Source organism: Sebastes umbrosus, chromosome 23 (assembly GCF_015220745.1).
Source record: "Sebastes umbrosus isolate fSebUmb1 chromosome 23, fSebUmb1.pri, whole genome shotgun sequence".
Classification (NCBI taxonomy): Eukaryota; Metazoa; Chordata; class Actinopteri; order Perciformes; family Sebastidae; genus Sebastes; species Sebastes umbrosus.
The window spans coordinates 7,885,501-7,904,244 of NC_051291.1; the positions used below are offsets into that span (position 1 = coordinate 7,885,501).

General features: G+C 42.8%; 1 protein-coding gene and 1 long non-coding RNA gene across 2 annotated transcripts in view; both read right to left on the reverse strand.

Moving 5' to 3' along the window:
• Nucleotides 1–18,744, reverse strand: part of celf2 (cugbp, Elav-like family member 2) — a 227,166-nt gene that overhangs the window by 190,833 nt on the left and 17,589 nt on the right. The window lies entirely within an intron of this gene.
• On the reverse strand, nucleotides 1,066–16,121 carry LOC119482666. Its single transcript, XR_005205489.1, has 3 exons — nucleotides 16,108–16,121; nucleotides 11,360–11,369; nucleotides 1,066–1,260 (listed from the first exon to the last, which is right to left on the reverse strand). It is a non-coding gene; the product is annotated as an uncharacterized LOC119482666 (long non-coding RNA).

Here is an 18,744-nt window from a genome sequence, read left to right on the forward strand (position 1 = left end):
CTGCTCAGGGTTGCCATATCATTTTAAACATCCATCAGCTCAGCAGAGATATCATATTAGCTCCTCATCTGCATACGGCGCCAACAGAATGACAAACGAGAGAGAGAGAGAGAGAGAGAGAGAGAGAGAGAGAGAGAGAGAGAGGGAGCGCTCTCTCCTCCTCTCCTCCGTCGTCGTCGCTCCTCTTACATGGCTGCCTTTTCACCCCTCTGCTCCCCTCTCTGCTCCCTCTATCTCCTTATCCCTCCCTTCTAACCTCCCAAATTGGATCAACACCGCCGGCGGCGCGTGTGTGAAAGTGTGTGCGCGCATTGTTGCGGTGTAATCACATCTTTTAAATGGAAAAAGGGGATGAATCTCGGGAGGAACGATGACCACAGGGCCCATATCTGACTCTCCAGTCCCCCCATTGGCACTCTTTGTATCTCCGTATACTCCATCACACTCGCTTTCACTGAGCAATCTAACACTCTCAAAAAACTTCTATTCCTTACGAATCCGGCCTTTTTTACTCCCCAACTTTCTGTCCGCAAACTTTTTAAACCTTGTGCTGCTGTAGTTTTACACATTCAGCCAATTTCCTCTAGACAACTAAGATTTCCGCTGTCTCAGCTGTGTTGGCATACAGTATGTACAATATTGTGACTATTAGTCCCCAGAAGTCTGAGTAAGATCATTTAGCATTTTATAATTGTATAAAGTGATACTATCTCCAATTACCCTGCTTATGGAGTGCTCCAGTAGGCCAACCAGGAAGTTAACATCGCCCTGGTTCCCTTCACAAAACGCCAATGGGATTGTGCCAAATAAACCGGTAAAGTGATCCCTGTGTCTTTACTGCTTCAGCTCTAAAAATGTTCACAAAATTGATTTGAATGCACTTTTACAAGCACTCCAAGGACTAACAATGCCCCCAAATCGCTGCTTGTGCTGGGTAGTTTTCCCAAAATGCAGCTTTTCACGTGCTGGGAGCTTAAGCTAAATGCTAGAGTTTGTTTTTAATATACTGTATGTAGTGAGGTCTCCCTGGAAAGCTGATGAAATGAAGTAAATTGAAATCGAAATTGAGTTTCGTAACGACGTTTACTCTACGCTTAACCAGAACATGGGTCCTTTGGCGATATGCAGAAACCTGTGAGAACACTTTAAAGTTACTGTGAGGAACTTTTAACTGGTTATGGAACAGTCTCAATTTAATACTGACGCCTCTTTATGACCTACAAAAGTAAATGAGACCATCAGCGGGAAGATTGGCTATTTCTATAGGGAAGGGAGACACTGGAGAACCAGGACCAGGACTGAGCAGGGCAGACTGACAGACCCAGCAAAATGAGAGGTTTTCTAAAGGGACTCTGGTGCTCAGAGACACCTGGGGCTGCAACTAATGATTATTTTCATTATCGATTAATCTGCAGATTATTTTCTAGATTATTCAATTAATTGTTTCGTCTATAAAATGTCAGAAAATAGTAAAAAAATGTCCTTCCCAGGTTTTCAAAGTCCTAGTTGATGTCTTTAAATGTCTAGTTTTGTCAGTACAAAACCCAAAGAGAAAAGCAGGAAACCTTAATACTTGAGAGGCTGAAATCCGCATTTTCTGCCATTTTTGCATGAAAATTGCTTTAACGATTAATTGATTATTAAAGTAGTTGGATTTTATTTTTCTGTCAATCGACTAATCAATTAATCGTCTAATCGTTGCAGCTCCGGAAACCCTCCAATATTTGTCCAAAGGGTCCGCCAAAATCAACACAAAATGTAAAGGGTTTAAAGATGAGTTTTTACTTGATTCTATTTGACACAACTTCGAATAATCCTGTTTTTTTACTGGAAATGGTCTCAACCATTATTTTTTGTATCTGGTCCAGTTTAATATCTTCTATTTACCTAACAGTGTTTCCATTTACTTTAATCAGAATTGGTTTTAATTTGTTGCCTTGTGTGAAGCACTCATAGACTGTATATTAGAAGTGGACGTAGTCAGGTCACCCATTGGTTTGTGGATTACGTTTTTGAGTTCAGCATTTTGTCCGTCGCCATCTGGGTTTTTTGAAACCAGAAGTGACACAAGAGCGTGGAGCTAAGTACAACTGAACGCTGAATACAAGGTAGCCCCGCCCTAAAGCATCCCCTGCTTTATGGTCTATTTGACTCTAAATGGGACCATAATTTACTAAATGAACATCATGCTGTATTGAAGAAGACTTGAAACTAGCGATTGAGACCATAAACTCATGTTTACAATGTTTACTGAGGTAATAAATCAAGTGAGAAGTAGGGTCATTTTCTCATAGACTTCTATACAATCAGACTTCTTTTAGCAACCAGAAGAGTCGCCCCCTGCTGGCTGTTAGAGAGAATGCAAGTATGAGACACTTCAGCATTGGCTTCACTTCTCAGATTTGCCCACTGGAAGCACTTTGTAGGTCGGTATTCAAGAAGCGCTTTAAAGATTTGATGTTTCTAAGTCTGTCTCTCTCGCCCGCCCTTCCTGCCTTCCCCACATGTCGAGTGAAGAGTAAAGAAGGGCTAGTAGGAGGGTGTCACTCTCGGGCCTCCGCCTCCAACACACAGACATAACAACACTTGTGAGTGGAAAGGCGATATCATAGAAAACTAGAACAATACTCAGGAACGCACTGGTATACAACACCGTGACAATGGCTCTGGATGCTGCAACACAACAGGGAGAGGGGAGAGAGTTAGAGAAAGAGAGAGAGAGAGGGATGAATGCAGTAGTATCCTCAGATCTGAAGGCAAATCCCCCTTGGTGGTAGTTCTGCTCGAGCGGCTGGCACTGACACATGAATATTTCATACTGTTGATGTTTAAATCCCATCATTTGTGATGTGGCGTGTGAGCGTGCGTGGAGATTCATTGAAATGAGGAAGAAGAATGTGTGTGTGCGAGAGAGAAAGACAGTGTGTTGATCTATAATGCATAGTTTCAGTAAGTTCACTTGTGATATGGTCTATTGCATCTGTATTTCAGTATTGTGAAAGGAGTGGACGTGCTCGCGAGTGCATGTGCGCCTTGAAGCGCAGATTGCCCCGCGTTAGCTCATCCATATGCAGCTCAGGCCGTGACACATGAAAACACAGCTAGTACACATGAATATACAGCACGTCCATACATTGACATGCAGAAGAGAGTTTACAGCTCAAGGTTCTCCGCGCGGGTCACGTCAGGCACTGTAAAACCAATTAGTCAACCAGTTCGAGAAACTAGTTCACAATCTAGTTTCTAGAGCACAGAACTAGAACATAAAGGCCTCGTTTCCAGCAGGAGGGAGGGGAGCTGACACGCCGAGACGTCACTGGGCCACAGTTGAGCATCAGGGGCAGAACATCGCCCTTATAGTTTATCCGGTGTGTCCAGTACATGTGGCTCCAGTTGGCCCTCTATCAGTGGCAGAGGCAGTCAGTCAGAGAACTTCTCTTTTTAGACATGTTTAGGTCCAAAGACGTCATGAGGTCTATGTTAAAACTAGGCTCAATTGGACAACAAGTCAGTTGTAAGACATTTGCAAGGTTTCATATATAACATATAGCATTTTAATGACTGTGTTCTAACATGCAGTTAGCATGTGCTTCACTTTGAAACAGTCATTCAAATACAGTTAGGGCAGCAACTAACAGTTATTTTCATTATTGATTCATCCACAGATTAATTGATTAATCGTTTGGTCTATAAAATGTCAGAAAATATTAAATACATCCAAGTTCATCAAAGTCCAAGATGATGCCTATAATGTCTTGTTTTCTCTGTCCGAAACCCAAGGATATTCAGTTTAATATTATATAAAAGAGAGAAAAGTAGGAAATCTCCATATTTGAGACAATGAAAACAGCATTTTCGGCCATTTTTGCGTGAAAATTACTTTTACGATTAATCGATTATCAGAATAGTTGACAATTATTTTTCAGCGAAGCAAAGGTTATATGCAACCTTGACATCTAAAACCCTTTTCTGTTTTTAACGAAATTTTGTGATATTCAAAGTGAAAACTGTTGGCGATATTGCGCAATTGTGGCCCGTGTGACTGTGCGCGGAGGGTCTGAGCGCCGAGCCGTACACCTCCAAAATTTTGTAACAACGTAGACAAGGTTGCGCAGGCTATGTTGCAATGATTGGCCCAGAGCAGCGGTCAATCATTTTTCAAAAAGTAGACTAATCTACAACAACAGAGCAAGACTAAAGAGGAGTAGAGGTCCATTCTTGGGGCCGCTCAGACCGCAATCAGTAGGAACGACCAGATATTTGCGGTGACTGTGCGTGTCGATCGCATCGTGTCGACCGCAAGAACCATGAAACAGATTTTAGTGTCTTTCTGACTACTGACTAGTTATTTCAGAAGATGTGAGGTGACTCAAAGTGTTTGATAAGTCTGTATTTTGTGTTTTTTTAAGGTTGGCATTGGACGTTTCTGCAAACCACGGATATGTTGAATGGCGACGTTTCTGAACCAAAAATATATTTCACAAATACGTTTCATATCAACCTTGTATCACTTGCTCTGATCGAATGCAAAAACATCGACATTCAATGTATCCCTGATTTGCAGAAACGTCCAATGCCAACATTTTTTCCTGGCGACTGGGCTGTTTTTAGTTTGTTTTCAGATTCACAGATTGTGGTTTACTTTGGAAACAGATCCAAATAACTAAGTTTTAGAGTAAAAGTTAGCGCACACCCGATGCATAATAAAACAATATGTAATAAAAAGCAGGCTTTGATGATAGCTTTCAACATCTTAGATAACTAACAGCCTGCTTACTTAAACATCACGAGTCAAAACAAGTGCTGATGAAGTGCCATAAAATCAGAACAATTCATAGACTAGCACGAAATAAAATTTATAATAATTACTGGTCTTGTTTTAGTTGCATCACTTGTGATGTACCTACCAATTAGTGAATCCATTTGATTTTATTAGCAGATTATGGTTTGATTAATAGATAAATTTATCTTCCCACTCTCAGTGGGCTTCAGTCTGCATTACGGAGCCACTCAGAGCCGACCAGACCATTTCTCTTCCAGCTCGTCCCTCGGGCTCATTACTCCATCTCTCCTCCTGACTCCTCAGCCTCTCCTACTTTGTCTTCTTTTCCAGGTAAGCAACACGATCAAACCCAGACTCTCCATTCTGACTTCCAAATGCACAATTTCCCGGCTAATAGAGTGTACTCAGAAATGACTAATCGAATCGGAGCTACCAGGAAAATTAATTTACCATTATGTTCTTCCAAAATTGTAACAGGGAGGGCCGGCAACCTTGTGTAGTACCGCCGCAGGGGAAAGTAAACAATTAGAGACTCGGTGACTAATGAATTCCGTGATTAACGAGTGTGTCGGAGGTAAATCTCTACAAGACTGACACACACGTGCGAGCACGTATGTACAAACAGTTACACACTCGGAGTGAGGCGCTCCTTATCTATACACAGCATTCATGGTTGAAGTGAAAATATTCCGCGCCTCTTCCAAATCCTTTTTCTTCCCCCCAACCGCAATTCGTACCCTGCATGGTTAAGTGAAATAGCTGGCATATCCACTCACAGATTTGAGAATGATAGCATGTGCAAAAATCTCGCAGAGTGTGTGTTTACATGCGAGCATGAGAGTGAGAATCGGGATGGAGTGTGTGTGTGGCGAGAGAAGCGAGATAAGGCCAATCTGGTTTGTGTTACAGTCGCAGATAAAGAAAGAGAGAGTGGTGAGGGGGAGATAGTGCAGCGCTGCAGAGGGGTGGCACTCTTAAAGGGTAACTTTGCTATTTTTCATCCAGGACTCTATTTTCACATGTTTTTGTGTCTAAGTGACTAATGGGGACATACATTTTTGAATTTGGTCCGGTATTGCCGCTAAACGGGACAATATGAAAATGGTGCAACCATGATGGACTTCAGAGCCGATCGGGGGATGTAAAAACACTCTTAACATACCTCACACCACTGGAATATGTGGAAAGATAATCTTTAGAACCATCAAACAATCAGGGCTTTGCTGATGATAGTCAGGAGGGAGGAATCGGGCCCAAAATCGGCTTGATTTTCGTGTAGTGTGTACCTGGCATTAGTGTTATCTAAAAGATTTTAAATGTCATGGCTGAATATTTAGATAATTTCCACAATGTGGATGCAACGTGAAGTTTAAGAGCAAGGCTTTTCCGAGCAAGAAACACAATAACAAACAGACCGGATAAAGCGAAAGGTAGGAAAAAGGTTTCATTTCTCTGTGCGGTCCTTTCTAGGGCTGTCCCGAATACCATTTTTTGTAAATATATTAAGTATTTGAAGCTTCGCGGCGCAGCACAGCGCACATAACTCTACGCACAACAAACAGCAATATCTGTCTGAGAATAACTTATAATAATAAATATTGAATATGAAAAATGTTATGGGATTATTCCTTATTTCATGGGCAATTTATTATTATATACTTATATATAAATAAAAAACTAAAAACAAAGCATTCAAATACTGATTTGGAGGTTGATTACCATGGAAATGGTAGAAGCTTCCCAAATGAAGCATTTGGGTCAGCCTTGGTCCTTTTCCATAATGTTGTCAGACACTTATAATAACAATCTGAGCTTGTCAGTGGTAAAATAAGTACTTTTAGTGAACGTAAATGACGGTTCAAGGTTGCCCCAAAGGATTACAATACAGCTTGTTTAGCGGCTGGTGGCTGCAGTGTTCTCCCTCAATACTGGACCAGTTTAAAAAAATTGTTGTCCGTATTAGTTACTTTGAGACAAAAACGTGGGAAAATAGGGTCCAGTTTGAAAAATACTAAAGTTACCCTTTAAACCACCGCCACTGTGGCGACACAACATTCACAGAAACTGACCATATGCTCACAAAAAGCTCATGTTTCTGATGTCCTTAAAAAACAAAACAAAAAAAGTGTCACTTCTATCAGCAAGACTCTATTATATAGAAAACCCAACGGACCGGGTCCCATCTGGGGAGCGAGGGTAATGATAAATATAGAGGGGACATTAGGATTAGATGAGTGTGTGTGTGCGTGTTCACGTGAACGTGCGTCAAATCCCCAAAGCGAAGGGCCACGGGCTTAATTGAAGGGTGCGGTGGCATAGTGATAGATAGAAAGAGACAGAGCAGACAAGTTGTGCATGTGTGAGTGTGAGAGTCCCACAGTGGTGTAATGACTCCCCGAGGGAGCAGGACCCAGGGCTGAGGCTCCCCTCTGACTCCCCCCTGTCAACCGGGAGGAAGTATGGAGGAAGAGGAGGAGGAAGAGCGATGGCGGTGAAGGAGGAGAGGATGGTGGCGACAGCTGTCGGCTCCTCGGGACAGTAATTGGTTGGCTGAGAGAATGAGTATACACACATTCACTCACACACACCCAGGGCTGCACATACGCTAAAACCCACCACCCAAAAATCGGCGGTGGCGGCGGCGCTCGGAGATGGTCATTAGCCACATCCCACCTGGCACAAGCGCTCTGCCACCCAGCCCCCTTCGCCACCCTTCGGGGGGTTTTCCTGGTGGCACGGAGCAAGGGGGTTTTGAGGATGAGGAGGGTGCGTGCGGTGGGGCTCATTCAGCGTGACACCTCCAAGTCACATCTCAGTAAACAAGCCATCGAGCCCCCACACCCGAAACCCGGAGCTGGAGTGACAGCTCTAAATCACACATGACAGCTTGACTGACAGGTCGGTACGGGCAGAAGGAGGGATGGAAATATGAAAAATAATAAGCTGTAATATTATCCAGACAGGAGAGAAGGGGTGGTGGGAGGAAGGGGGGAGAGGCTGATGTGAGGAGATGAGGGTGGCAGGAGTGGCTGCAGAGAAATAGAACGACATGTTGAAGCCACGACTTTCAACATGGAGAGCATGAGAAAGACTTTCATTTGTATGTTTTCTGACTTTGTGTGCAGATGTTGAGACAGTAAGCAGGAGCGTCTCTTTCTAAAATAAAAGATCTTGTAATTAATTTGTGTTTATTTTGGTATCTGTAATAATTTACACTTATAAGTGCATGTTTAACATCTATTTTCAAACTTCACACTTTATCTATATCATGTGCACATGATAGAATTTAATGCATACTAATGAATACTTTGTTAACACGAAATCCATTAAACAGAGAACTGCACTTAAAATATGTCTTCTTTAATAAATCACTGTGTCTGGTTATGTGACTATGAAAATGATTGTTACTTTGCAGCAAAACCGTCCAATTGAGTACTTTTAACGTTGGACAAAATATTGTTTTCACACTAAAGGTCATGCTACTAAACTGATTATTTTTCCCAGAATAACATAAGGGATGTTACAATACAAGCAGACATGCAAAGGTATTTGTGATATGTAAAAGACAAAATACGTTTCCTACCAAACGTAATTAAGAATGCAATTTAGGTGTATGGGAATGTTATTTTTGATACAGTGCTGCTATTTTATACTGCAGTGAAAACATCTCCTTCAAACAACTGGATTCATTCAAGTTTCTCGCCAACATTTTACAAGATTACATTTGCACACATCATGATAACGTTAGAATTTACCTTGCCCTTTTTACTGAATAGAGCTTGAATGCATCATAATGCAACTCAATGCAACCTCCGTTAACGTTAGCTGATAGCTCCGCGCAGGATTGTGCTGCTTACCGGCGGCTAACAGCTGATGTTAACTAGCTCTCGTCCTGCCGATGTCAATATAGATTTGTTGTTCTCAATGTAGAATTATCAGCGACAAAATAGGGTGCATCGATAGTGACTTTACAGCGTCCTTTCAGATATTAGACGCCGTTATGGTACGTGTCCACAGGATCAGTCTTTTCTACGCTTCCCATTCATTGTCTATGTAAGCAGCCGTACAATACCAGAACGCATTGCACGGCGTGGCAGCGCAATTCAAAAGATGTGACGTCACGGTGGCCGCTCCTCATTTGCATAAAGTTGAGGTCTAGGCTACTCTATGCAAATCAAGGGCGTCCGGCGCGACTCTGGAAACTCCCTGGAAACTTGTAAACTAACCATTGTCGACCTAATATAAAGACAGATTCAGCAACTGCATGGCTTATTTCTCGCATAAAATGTTTTCCTTTCGGTGAACTACTTTCTTTAAATAAGAGAAAAAGATTTCAAACGAGCCGCCATGTTGGTTCCAGTTTGAAAGCTGGGAGCAGCAGCCCACGAGGGAAAGAGTTCGTCCAATCACGTGTCTTGTGTCTAGTGGCAGCCCATCAAGTGTCCAATACTGGGAAGCGAGGCGATCCCTCGTGTCCAATAACATCCCTGTGGACACGTACCATCAGTCTCGAGCCCCCATAGAGTACCGTCACGTTTTCAGAAGTATTGGTGTCTGTTTTTTTCCAGGCATTGTGGAAAAGCCTTTGAAATAACACTGAGACCACCACCATGGTTTTAATATTAATGATAAAACATATCAATCATCATCTGTCGTACTGGGGGTGGATGATATGACTGTCCCATATCTCATTTTAAAAAAAGGCCAGCGCTGTCATCAGTCAAACCCCTAGATAACAAAGTCACTGGAAAAAGAGGGCAGAGGAAGAAGAAGAAGAGACAAGAAGTGGAGAAAGAGAGGGGTTAAAAACGTGAGAAGAGGAGAGCAGAACAGGGGGGGAAAAAAAATTCAATATATTTTTAATCTAGCGGATGTAATCAGATTATGCGTCTGCCAGGAGCGACGTATTTCATAAGGAATAACCAGTTTCGGGGAGGGAAGGGGAAGCGGAGTGGCGAGGAGGAGCGGTGGAGACGTGCACTTTGGCTGGCCGATCTACATCGACACTGACAGATTCTAATAAATGCGCTGGGAGGCGCCCGGAGAAACACAATGCCGTGTAATCATTTTATCATGACAAACCGGAATTCCAATGCTGTCCCATGTGAGCCCAGCCGGGGGAAAATTGAATTAAGTGTGAATTGCTCATGCTTGGGGAATGGGGAAGAGGGAAAAAAAAGGGGGACAGGGGGGAGGAAGAGGATAGACAGGGAGTAAGTGGAAGGAGGGGAAGACGAGAGGAGGATTTGGCCTGCTTTGGTTTTGGCAGTGTTTCTGGACTCTCGGGGCTCAGGCGGTTTCACAGAGGAGCTCTGGTTTCAGCAGCTTCAAGCTAACGACGCTAACGCAGAGATCCAGTACTGACACACTGGAGGCCTGCATGACTTAGCGGTGCAGGAAACACATTACACACTGGTTAAATGAGACGTAGACGCCCTTGAGTATCTGAGGGAGGGGGACGATAGCACACATCTGCCAACACATGTTCAACCACTCTCTTGGCTGCCGTACCACATACAGGTGGTAGTAATACTGAGTCTTTAACAGCTACATTTGATCCCTGAATGACGAGAGAAAGCAGGTTTTGGGGAGATTGGCACTTTGGTTACCACAAAAGCCAAAGTTATCTTTGTGGTTATGGTAAATTACAGCCTTCAGCTGCCACTCCAATGGCTTTATTGTAGTACTAGTAATGTAACACGTCACTTTTTAGCTGGTAGCTTAAGTTCCTCTAAAGAAAGACCAACTTTGCTAAGTATCAATCGGTCCTGTAATTACTGTAACTACAGCAGTTACTTAAAAAAAATACTTTCTCTAAATCTTTTGCATAGCCATAAGGGTCTCTAGCTCAACATTTCTGACTGTACCTGATGGCTGGAGCGCTTCTCAACCTTTTTTAACCAAGGACCACCTTTCCAAATAAAAAAACACAACAAGTAGGGCTGTCAAAGTTAACACAATAATAACACATTAATGCAAATTGGCTTTAACGCCACAAATTTCTTTAACGCATTAACGCAACGCAGCAAGGAATCCATTGGTACCAACCATGTCGTACTAGCTCGTCACAAAGGAGGTTAAATAACGCTCCAAACTTACGCTAAATTTTGGCGAGGAAAAACTGGCATGGCCATTTTCAAAGGGGTCCCTTGACCTCTGACCTCAAGATATGTGAATGAAAATGGGTTCTATGGGTACCCACGAGTCTCCCCTTTACAGATATGACACTTTATGATAATCACATGCAGTTTGGGGCAAGTCATAGTCAAGTCAGCACACTGACACACTGACAGCTGTTGTTGCCTGTTGGGCTGCAGTTTGCCCTATTATGATTTGAGCATATTTTTTTATGGTAAATGCAGTACCTGTGAGGGTTTCTGGACAATATGTATCATTGTTTTGTGTTGTTAATTGATTTCCAATAATAAATATATACATACATTTGCATAAAGGAACATATTTGCCCACTCCCATGTTGATAAGAGTATTAAATACTTCAAAACTGTAGTCCACAAACCAATGGGTGACGTCATGGTGACTACGCCCAGTTCTTATATACAGTCTAGGGTAGCTTACAGTTCTTGTTCTCTCACTTCTAAGACGGAGCCAGAAGGATCCCATCATCAAAGAGTGTTAACATGAAACCTGCTATCCACATGAGCTTATTATTAGCCTTACACGTCAGCTAAATTCATAATTTTATTCTTAAATCCAAGCCCCATAAGGAAGTTGAATAAATGTCTCCACTTTGATGGAATTTGCTCATCTCTCTTTTTTTTTTTTTTTTATCTCTGTGGAGGTATTTGGTCCTCTGGAGGAAAGACGTTAGAGATCATGCACACAGAAGGAGAACAGATCCTGCCCTGCTGCGGCCTGTGACTTTAGATTAGGGCCTGTCAGGGTTCCGGGGTCGCTACGGATACAGCCCAGATGCTGCCGCTACGCAGCAGCGTGTCGCTGTGGAAACGGGAAGTGATGACTGCTGAGAGATAAAGGGCTTGATTCTTCCCCCCGCTGAACACATCCCAGAGAGGAAAACGAACACACATAACTGAACATGTATGTGGAAAACGGAGCCTCTTCCTCTAATCCTTCAGCCTCCCACACAAGCCCTCCTTTTCTTTCCCTTCTGCCTTTCACTCTATCACTCCTTAATCATTAATATCACAGCTCTGACCCCAGTTATTGAGGATGAGGCCGGGATTTGCATAATTAGCCCCACTTGGTGGACAAGTCCCACTCCAGACCCTGTGAGAGCGTCTCTAGTGGGCTCGCTCAATTTCCACATGTAGGAGACTGCGTACAGTTAGATAACCACAGCTGTGCCAAACAAATGACGAGCAGACAAAAGAGTGCACGTTGTAGGTTTTGAGATAAAGGAGCGTTGCTAAGGGGTGAAAAGAAAAGACCAAGTATAGTAGTGGCTTTGACATTAGCATCGCTTCGGTCAAAATGTCAAGTGAATGAGATAAAACTTTGAGAAATTGCAATTACAGTGGCTGAATTTCCATTCTGTATTTAAGCAGATACGTTGCATACTGAGTGGACTAAATGGTTCTTATTTTTGAGTGACAGCAAACATGTTTTGATTATTAATCCATTAGTTGTTAAAATGTCAGGAAACGGTGAAAAATGTGTTTCCCAAAGCCCAAGATGACGTCCTCAAATGTCTTGTTTTGTCCACAACTCAAAGATATTCAGTTTACTGTCATAGAGGAGTAAAGAAACCAGAAACTATTCACATTTACGAAGCTGCAATCAGAGAATTTTGACTTGTTTTTCCTTAAATAAATGACTGAAACTGATTAATCGATTATGAAAATAGTTGCCGATTAATTTATAGTTGACTCAAGCAACAACTTTTGACCATAAAATCTGAATTTTAGCTTGATACTGGACATTCATTGAAGAATTCAGGTCCAAATGTAGGACTTTTAAAACGTAGCAATAGCACAATTTAAATATACTTAATTACAGGTTTAGAAAAATAGTTAATTTTAAGCCAAAACATGTTTTTCCCTAAACCTAAGTAAGTGGTTTTGTTGCCAAGACCTAAAGAAGTCTTTTTGTTTGTGTTCAAACCGTAATGTTCATTCAGTTTTACAACGTGTTAGACTGCTTTTACAGCGTAGTAGGCGTAGTAGGCCCCTAATCACCCACGTCTATGATGCTTATAGCGACTTATTACGCCTATTTAATGGCCTGATAACAGTTGAATCGGGTGGACATGTATGCTTAATTCATTGTAAAAGTTCTAAATGTCATGTGGCTCATTGTATTGATTAGTTATGGTTAAGAAAACCTACAAGATGTATGGAAAATGACATCAGAAAAGGACTAAGAACTGTAAAAAGAAGTCATTACATTTAAAAACATGTAATGTAATGAGCTTCACCCACGAGGCAGAAGTGAAATCCCACCCAGATCTCTGGTCCTGTCACTGTAAAGTTAGACGACCCACAGAAGGAGTGACATTTGTGGGGAAGCTGCAGTGGACAGTGATTTCACAGAAAGCTCTTGGCTGGAAATGTCACGTCGTTTATTTGACAAATGTACTTCCCTTGACATTTATTGCATAACTTTATTGACGAAAAAATCCTCCCTGCCTCGAGCAAATGTTAAAACTTTTTTCACAGTATTGAGTAAGTTTACAAAATTTTCTCCCATTTCAGGCAATAAAAATCCAATACATAACTCCTGGAGTATTTGGATGGAGAGGAAGCTATTGTCACTGTACACTTGGACAAGTGTCCTCATCCAAAACCACCCAGAACTCCTGGATGGATTACAGCTGGACGAGCAATGAAAGTCCATGTACTTAAAGCAAGCAGAGCAGAGAGGATGAATACGGGCGACGACTGAAGGGATGAAAGGATGGATGGATGTAACGGAGAGAGTAGATGTGCAGGGGAATACCATTAAAGAAGGCAGCGCTGCAAGAGCACGTCCAGACAGAGTGGTCTGAAGCCCAGGGGATGTCAGCCTTTATCTCACACACACACACACACACACGAAAACACACACTCAAACTGAAGCACCTCTCATCTGCTTGACAGTCCCCCCTCACCATTAGGTCTTGTAAAGATTTCTTTATTGGTATATGTCATGCCCGGAGTTTTCCTAGAAAACAGCAGTGCCTAGTTATGAGCTTTAATCAGCAGCTGGCTCCGTGCCTGAACCTGGGCTCGTATAGCTTAATCATCACTGTTTGATTTTCTCCATGGATACGGCGAAGAAGACATCCCAAAAAACGCTCCCACTTTATGACTACATGCCCCCAAAAAGTAGGAAAAATGAGGCCCCGGCGTTGTTGGAGAAGCAGTTGTGCAAGTTAGAAACAGACAAGGCGAGAGAGTGTGTTGATACATGAGAATCGCATTAGGCCCGATCACATCTTGTTTCACTTCATCCTGATGCAGCTGGTGTGCGACGAGAGAGAGGGAAGACTCGGCGAGCGGAGCTGAGTGTGACAGAATGAGGCGAGCCAAGGTTATTTCCACTGTCAGTTCCCGACCAAGTCATTTCGTAAGAAGGAGCCTCTCCAACTGAAGTCCCGGCGAAAAGACACGAAACCAACCGGAGAGCGTTTAAAGGAAAGTTCAGGGAGGGGAAGGTGATCTGTGGCGAGGCATAAAAGGGGATTTATATAGGTGCTAAAATCCAGCTGTGCTGTCTGTCTTCTTGTGTCTGTCAAACATTTAACACCATACAGTCCCGTACAGCTTTCTCAGTATAAACGCGAGCACTGCGAGGTTAACAACCGACATGTAACAAGGACTAAACAGAGCCTCGTCCCTGCTCTGCTCTAATAGGGTTCAAGAGAGTGGGACTAAGAGAGCTGCAATTGACCCGTGATAACCCAAACACTTCATGGTCGCTCTCCTTGTCTTGAAACTATACTTGATTAAGCTCTGAGGACCAAAACACTGCAGTTATATATATATATTTATATATATATATATGAAAAAAATCACTGACCACTGCATGTTTCACAAGGTTTGTAAGGTTGAAGTTACAAATGTCAGCGTATTGATTTATAGGCGCTCTTAGAGCAGGGATGGTATGTTTAACAGTAAACGGTAGATTTATGATGCTGCCAAATACCAGTGGACGGATGTGAACATTTGAGACTCAACACCTGCTGATCCAGGCCCGCTTTAAGACTAGAGAGGCCATGTATAGAGCTGGCACATACAGTACTTTAGTCATAACATTGTATCTAGAAATGGCAGCCGGCCACATGCTGGATATCTTGCAGATGGCCGGATATGGAGCAGCCTTGAATCCCTAGGAATGACTTTTTATATGGGACGATTCTGCGGCGCACGACTTACATGCGATGCCAATGTTGTGGTGCCAAAGCAGGAAATAGAGTGGCCTTAATGTGGCAACACAAAGTAAAGGAGTGGAAATTGGGTGGTGGGTAGTAGTAGGGTTCAACAGGCCCACGGTTCAGTTTGTATTGTAGTTTTTGTGTCTCAATTCCATGTCAGATAAAAGTATTTATGTCCAGTCACATATCAATAATGAATTGATCAGATCAGATTTACAGTTTAAAGCCCAATCACAGCTTAAAACACGCCAAATTCAATAAAACACAGCCTAAATCATAAGCTTGCCAGAAACCTGTGTAAAACTGTAAAACCATTACATGACAAAGCCTCATATCCGCATCAAATAACCAAATATAAAATGTTGGATAACTTGGCTATCACAAACCCACAAAGAGTGAAGTCGGACAAACAAATACACAACTGCCCACGTCAATGTCATTGATGATGATGTCAAGGAAAGTAGGTCCTCCGTTTTCCCCAACAACGATTGAATACAACCATAAAATGACCATGACATCATTTTATGACCATAAAATGACATCTTGTTTGGTAATATTGTTTTCCCAATATTTTCAAAACCCTGCCAAATGTTGACAAAAGCAGCCCAAATTTGAAATTTCATCTACCAGCCTAACTTCATCAAAAGTAGCCCAATTGGGTGGAAACCAGCCCAATCTGGCAACACTGGTACAGAGGCTTGTACGTTTGACGTTTTATCGAAGATCTAGGGCTGTCAAAGTTAACTGGTATCATATGAAACTAGAAAACCTAAGAAAATCCATTGGTACCAACCATGTCATACTAGCTTGTCATGAAGGAGGTTTAATAACGCTCAAAACTTACGCTAAATGTTGGCGAGGAAAAACTGTCATGACCATTTTCAAAGGGGTCCCTTCACAAGCTGTTGTTGTCCATTGGGCTTGAGTTTGCCATGTTATGATTTGAGCATATGTTTTATGCTAAATGCAGTACCTGTGAAGGTTTCTGGACAATATTTGTCATCGTTTTGTGTTGTTAATTGATTTCCAATAATAAATATACACATACATTTGCATAAAGCAGCATATTTATCCACTCCCATGTTGATAAGAGTATTAAATACATGACAAATCTCCCTTTAAGGTTCATTTTGAACAGATTAAAAATGTGTGATTAATTTGCACAATTAAATATTTGAATCGATTGACAGCCCCAAGAAGAACATAATATTTTCTAATTGCTCATCCTTTGTACTGATGATTCAACCGCTAGCGTTTCATGCCCATCCAAGCCTCACAAGTGCTCCACCTGCCGGTTACTTCACAGCACTGTCTATATAAATAAACTAACTGTAGTCCTTACCAGGGCATTCAGGGTTACTTCTGCATCCCTGGATGCCCTGTCTGTATCTCTCTCTCAACAACACCTCCATCCAGGCAGCTGCAGACTCAGGTGGAGGGGGACTACACGTGGATCAAATGTGGAAGTGGAGCGTGAATGCTGGAGAGCTGGAAGCTAGAGTCTTAACTGCCTCTACCCTCTCCTCTCCGTCTCTTTCCTCTTCCCGCCGGAGTCACTTTGGGCCGATCAACCTGCGAAAGGGTGTGAAATGGCAGCGCTGGGATCTCATCCATCAAATCCACACGGAAGGCCCCCGGAGGGCCCCAGCGTGGTAGAACGGTAACCACATCCACGATATCGTAGTAAAACAATGAAAGAACTGGGCTTCCATCTTCGCAAAGATACTATCAAATTAAAGATGTCGATCGCGGATCACTTCACTGGCTACCAATACGGTCTGACAGATGACTTTAGAGCCCGCTGCCATCAGCATGAATCTATTTGTGAGATTAATGGTGATGGGCTTGACAACAAGGCCTAGTTTGGTTTTCTCTGTTTAATATGGCAGCATTGAGCTCATAGTGCTAGTCTCCTCCACAGCCCTCTCCATCCCGAAGAGCTTTAATCTCCCACTGGGCCTCTGGGCGACCCATCCAACACACATTTGCATACATCTGCATATTTCCCATTAGGCTCCACTTGTTGCCTTTTCATGGAAAACTCGGATATGGTGATGATCACCCTCGACGGTAATGGTCCTATCTTTCTCTGCCTCTTTCTTTCTTCCTTCCTTTTTCCCTCTAACTTCCTTTTTTTTCCACTACCTCGTGATCCCTTGTTCCCACTCTCTCTCTCTCTCTCTCTCTCTCTCTCTCTCTCTTTCTCTCTCTGAGCTGTGATCAGAGTGCAATATGGAAGTCTGATCCGGAGACAAAGGGGGAAGCTCCCAGTTAGATCAGCGGCGCTAGCTATAGTAAACCATCTGGGGCCACTGACAGCCTCCGGCCTGAGAGAACACAATAACAAGACAGAAGAAATGAATTCAGCGCACAATGACCACGACTGAACCACACTAATTAGATTAATATGTGATCAACTATTCAATTAGGTCCATTCATGCTGCAGAGCTCAAGAGGTATGGATACATGCAAATGAGATGAGTGAGTACAAATTGAAAAAATAAAAGCCATCATGAGTGAATGGTCTACGTACATATATTCATTGAGTCATTTCACTGAGCAGACTGGCAGTATAGAGTGCTGGACGTCATGTGCCAACGTATTGAATGGCATGAACATGACCAGCTGTTGAGGAGCAGCCTCCAGCGTCGTGGTGGGTTAAAATACTCCAACTGATGCCAGTGTTTATGTATTTAAAAGCCAATGTGTAATTTTACACCGGAGTCTCTGGATTGCTCATTAAGTTCAGATTTATGTCAGACAGGTGGACAGAAGACTCTGGTTTGCCTGGAGAGAGTGGCTATGTGACGGTGTTAAGGCTTCAGATAGACCGGGGACGTCTCGAGGGGTGTTTTTCTGCCTGGTATCCGGTGTACGCTGGGAGTGACTGCAGCTTTCAATAACATGTAAAGGGTCAGTTCACCCAAATTACATAATATCCTACTAGCGGTGGCATCTATCCCTGCAGATAATTTCGTTTTTTATCTGCCAGGTTTTGAGATAACTGTCTCTGCCTCCACCCCAACATGATGAAGGTAAACAGACAGTGTTAAGGCCTTTAAGGCCCTGACACACCAAGCCGACAGTTTAGCTCTAGTCTGCCTCTGTCGGAGTTTTTTTGGACGATTCAGCATGTTGAATCGGCGGCTGATTGGCTCTTCAGCTTGAACTAATCAGTGCACGAGAAGAGAAACGGACGAGAGGAAAGCAAGCCAACGAGTAAAGTCAAGAGGAAAAACACAGAAGGCTCTTCTCATTTTTCATCTTCATCTCATCTGATCATTCCGATCAGACAGATATTTTCACAGCGACATGAACATCTGGAATGAAGCCAAGTGGTGAGTGAGAGTGGTGTGTGAAAATGGTCGCTTCATTTCATGTACGTATCATAACAACGGCTTGTATATCCGCCGTCCTCTGTCTTCCTGTTTCCTTTTTTGAATGACGAACACAGACTATCGCCACCTGCTGGTGTGGAGAGTTATTTCATCTCACGTAGGCGCAGAACGCACGTGCTAACTGGCCGTCGGCTGTCGTCTTTGTGGTGTGTTTGAGTGATACTTTTTGGCCAAGACAAAGGCGAAGTAAGGCGCCGCAACAGGCGGCCTTCATAGGCATAGAAAGTTAT